The sequence below is a fragment of the Lipotes vexillifer genome, unplaced genomic scaffold (assembly GCF_000442215.2).
Source record: "Lipotes vexillifer unplaced genomic scaffold, Lipotes_vexillifer_v1.1 scaffold523, whole genome shotgun sequence".
Taxonomy (NCBI): domain Eukaryota; kingdom Metazoa; phylum Chordata; class Mammalia; order Artiodactyla; family Lipotidae; genus Lipotes; species Lipotes vexillifer.
In genome coordinates, this window is record NW_006799187.1 from 6,060 (window position 1) to 11,499 (window position 5,440).

Consider the following 5,440-nt stretch of genomic DNA (forward strand, 5'->3'; position numbering starts at 1 on the left):
GCTCTTACTGCATATGTTCATCCACATTCTTCTACATTATGGTCAGTCGGGAATAAAATATAACACACAGGATTCACATACTCTAGTCAGGAGTTCAAAATGTACAGACTTGAAAATGCTGATTTTGAGTGCTAAGGGTAAATGCAAGCCCGGTTTGCACATATATGGGTGCAGGTGGTATGGTAGGAGACTTAGATATTACACATGTATAAAAGAAATACAAGAGACACTTTTCAAACTCTTCCTTGAACTATGATGTGCCTGGGAAAGTGGAATCCAGTATCCAGGATACTGGATGTTACTAGAAGATCAGAAGAGAAAAGGTGAGGTTTGGGGAATGTTGGTTAAACACACTGGATGTTAGGTAATTAAGGAGGAAGGAACCTGGCTTCAAAGAGAGATAAGTCTACTTAAAAACAAATATATAATTGAAGAATTCAAGGACAGAAAGAAAATGAAAATGATAAAATGTTGTGAGGGGAGTGACTTCTCACATAAAATTCCTGGAGAACAAGTAACATCTGCTAAATTATCTAACAATCAAAATATCAATATTTATTCAAAGAAATATTTTCCTGTGCTTATGGCCATATAAAGAACAACTTAATAGTACTTGTTTAGGCAAACAGAAATATGCATCTTATGAATAAAGCATAACTTAATTATTGGTATGTGAGTTTGAATTCACAGGTGCTGAAGAGCTAACTTGAAGAAGGAAAAAAGTGTCTATGTCTAATCTTTTATTATACCAATATAGTGCTTCCAAATTAATTTTGTACTTTTGAATGACCCAGTACATTGTGAAATTATAAGAGCTAGACAAATTTTGGCTACAAGGAAAAAGAAAGAAAGGAAGGAAGGAAGAAAGAAAGAAAAAAAGAGCTATGTATAACATTGGCAAATTATCACAGTTTAATAGCTCAGTGAAACTTAGAATAAATTAACCAAAATTGTGGTGAAAATCTAATGTAAATTTAAGTAATTGTGAAAAATAACTTTGTCTTTACCCATCATTTATTATGTGGGGGTCAATAAACTTATCTATAGTTTATTGGATTATTATGGACTGCCACAGATGAAGAACAATGCAACCCCTACTAAAAGGGGTTGCATTTTGATTGCTAGAGCTTTTTCTATGTTGACTTTTTCTATGTTGACTTGGAGTGCAGTCACCATGGAATGCAAAATGGGGAAAAGTAGATATAAAATATATCACATATGAGATATTTGGACTTCTGCACTCAAAAGCAATTGATCTGTACAATTTTGCTTGTGGGTTTAGATATGAAATATTACATAACTAGTTGCTTAAATTGGTTTTAATCCATTTGGAAATGATGTAACCACAATGGCTGTGATATTAATATGAATTGGGGTAGGTAAAATTATTGTGGAATAAGTGTTCTGGACCTGAAATTTCTGAAGCTGTGGATCATCATGCTGCTGAAGAAATGGAGCTGCACTTTGATATATACCATATGAAAGTTCTTCACTGGGACACGGATTTGTACTCTTTTATTTCTGACCTAAAAGTTGAAACTGTGGTCACATTAACAAAACATATGGATACAATTGCATCCAGAATTGCCTTTTGCATGTATTATAGTTAATTGGAATAATGTTTTTATGATTGTTAAACGTAATTAATATTTTTATTGTTATTCAAAGCCATGATGGAAATAGCATGTTGTATGTGATGGTATGTGGTATGTCATGTGAAAGAGAAGTGAGGCTGGAAGCTAACAAGACAAAAGAAAAGTAAAGAGAGAGATATTCAAAGAGGTAGATGATAAAAGTTATACAAAGTGGGTGGAAGGACAATCTTAGACTGGTTGCATGAAGTAAAACTTAGGAAACTGTATTAGAATGTTCTATATGTGCAGCAAAATGATAGCAAATATGTTCAAAATTGCATAATATCTCAAATACTATGTCACTCATACGACAGTCCTAAACAGATCATCTTTGTCAGCAATTGGTTCTCCTCTATGTGGTGATGCAAGGGCAACAGATTTTTTTGTCTTGAGTGGATATTACCCTTTAGAGCTGTGTTATTTTATTATCAGTATTCAGCCTATAGAAGGGAAAAGAATATGTGAAGGAGTGACATCTGCTTCTTAAAAACCTTGACTAGGAAAAAGCACACCACTTTTCTCATATTCCATTGGCAGAATCCAGTACACGTTCACAGCTAACTGCAAGAGAGGCTGGAAATGTGATCAAAAGCTCAAGAAGAAGACAACTGATTATTGGTGAAAATCTAGCTCTCTAAGCCACAGTGACATAAAGAGTGCACATGCCTTGGAGATATGACAAGGGTAAAAACTATGTCAATGAAGATCAGATATCCTCTATAAATGGGGAGCACCTTTCTGATATGAATTGGACAATTTGTGCTTCCCTGGTGGCACAGTGGTTGAGAGTCCGCCTGCTGATGAAAAAAAAAATGTAAAGAATTGGACAATTTAAGAAATAACACGTTAGAAACAGGACTGGAATTTGGAATCTGATGAACTGAGTTCAAATCCACACTGCTTAAATCATTGTTTGTTTTTCTAGGTCTCAGTAGCTATGTGTAACGTAACAGTTCTACATTTTAAGGTGTTTTCCAAATCAAAACATTCATAAATGTAAGTGTTTGTTTTTCTTTAGAAAAAAACTGATATATAAAGGGAGAGTTAATGAAAATGAGATTAGTAAAAAAATTAATCATCAATAATATAAAGGCATGAAAGATTGATTCTTCCTGTCCCTGGAACATTGATATCTTCTAACAAATGACCCTGAAATAGTCCTACTTGGTATGGATAAATATCTGAATCAGTAAATTTGCCTTATGGTAACATGTTCTCTGAGTGTCAGGTATTTAACCAGTAGCATCTGGAATGATAAACACTTATGACCTTTTTGCCTATTTTCCCCTGTGCCCATAATTCAGGTCTTTATACTATTCCTCACTAAAGAAGCCCAGGGCCTCCTGGGGAGTAGCAAGTCCTGGGTTTTGGGGCAGGGAAGAGGGTGTGCCTGGGACATCCTAGTATTTCTGGAAGGCAATGTTGCCCTAAAACAAACAAAATTTTAAAAAGAAAAGGAGTAAAATTCAGTCTGAAGAAAGAGATCTGAAATATGCTGGAATTAACCAGCTCTGTAGTGAAAAATGAGGGTCAGTGATATGTGAATGAAAAATATGATCCACTCAGATCAAACTGAGACCCATGTAAGTTAGAATTCATGCTGATATTTTATGTAAAACGAGATGTATCAAAATGCAGAAGTTGCATGTGAGTGTGTGTATCTCTGTGTTTAGTAGTAAGTAGAGATTGTTAGAACAATGATACTTTAAAAAAAAAAAAACAAAAACAGTAGGCTCCAGAATATGTGTGTTCTTAGAAGGTGAGGGGAGGGGAGAAGGGCTCCATGCAGCAACTCAGGACCTACGATGATGATCATCTTTAATACATGGCTTCCAAGATTGCCCTAGAGTTCATCTCCATCTCAGTCCATGAAAAGGGTAAACAAAGGATGGAAGAGCAGACACAGGAAACTTTTAGGATCCATTCCAATCAGTGGTGGATGTGACTTCTTCCAGCCCATTAACTGTAACACCACAATGGAGGCTGGAAAATACAGACTTACATCGTGACCAGGAAAGAAGAAAATCATAAAGAGCTAACAATCTCTGCCACATAATGATTTGTGTAATTGTAATAATGATGATAATGATAATAAAATGTTTATTTAGTTTGTACTCAGTAGCAAATTAATTACATCATTATTAATTATTGGTATTGTAAGAACATGTTGAATAATTAATATTTCTGGGTTTGGAGCTATCAGGAAATAATACTTACAGTTATAACTCCACAAAGTTAAAGTACCCCATCTATTAGGAATATGAGATGTGAGATATAGATTTTCAGAAAAAAAGAAAAAGAAAAAGAAAGGCTTTGATTAAATTAAGCTGTATATTTCAGACTATACTGACCCAAGATGAAGCACTTTCTGAAAGTGAGCTATGTATTTTGCATCCAACAGAAATAGTTTAATTCAGCAGTCCCAAACCTTTTGGCACCAGGGACTGGTTTCATGGAAGACAATTTTTCCACAGACCAGGGAAAGGGGATGGTTTCAGGATGATTCAAGTGCATTACATTTTTTTTTTATTGGACATCTTTATTGGAGTATAATTGCTTTACAATGGTGTGTTAGCTTCTGCTGTACAACAAAGTGAATCAGCTATACATATACATATATCCCCATATCTCCTCCCTCTTGCGTCTCCCTCCCACCCTCCCTATCCCACCCTTCTAGGTGTACACAAAGCACCGAGTTGATCTCCCTGTGCTATGTGGCTGTCAAGCACATTACATTTATTGTGCACTTTAGTTCTATTATTATTACATTGTAACATATAATTAAATAATTATACAACTCACCATAATGCAGAATCAGTGGGAGCCCTGAGCTTGTTTTCACTTGCCACTCACTGATAGGGTTTTAATATGAGTCTGCAAGCAACTGATTTACTATGGTCTCTGTCCAGTCAAACCTCTCTGCTAATGATAATCTGTATTTGCAGCCGCTCCCCAGCGCTAGCATCACTGCCTCAGCTCCACCTCAGATCACCAAGCATTAGATTCTCATAAGGAGCGTGCAACCTAGATCCCTCGCATGTGCAGTTCACAGTAGGGTTCGTGCTCCTATGAGAATCTAATGCAGCCGCTGATCTGACAGGAAGCGGAGCTCAGGAGGTAATGAGAGTGAAGGGGAGCAGCTGTAAATACAGATGAAGCTTCACTTATTTGTCCGCCGCTCACATCCTGCTGTGTGGCCTGGTTCCTAAGAGGCCATGGATGGGTACCAGTCCATGGCCTGGGGGTTGGGGACACCTGGGTTAATTGTAATTAGAGAATTTCAGATTGGTCACTTATTGGAGAGCAGATAATGTCTTGGAATGGGAAGATGAGGGTGTCGGTAGTAAATGTTTGCCAGACTGAAAGGTTATGGATTGCTCATTAAAATGTGAAGGTGCAAACTTGCAAGATCTGTTTTTGTGAAAACTCTACTGTTCTTTCATCCTTCTGTTTTTCTGTTATTATTTTGTCCTGTAACATGAAGTTTAGGAAGGTAATAAGCTTTGAATAAAATTTGAAGTGTCTACGTTTGAACCATGTCTCTCATCATTTCTGCTTTTACAGAATTTGGGGGTATAAAGAATGCCTGTGAATGACACATAATGTAGGCATCTGATCAGCTATGAAAATATATTCCACAGCATTCTATTCATTCTTCTTCTTGACATTTTCTGCTCCTTCTTCAATCTGCCAGCATAATTCCTAGATCCCCTTCAACTCACCCTTGTCATAACTTGTTTTTACCTGAACACATTTGTGTTGATTACTGAGCTCTCTTGTGTTCCTAATTAGACCATAATCTCCTT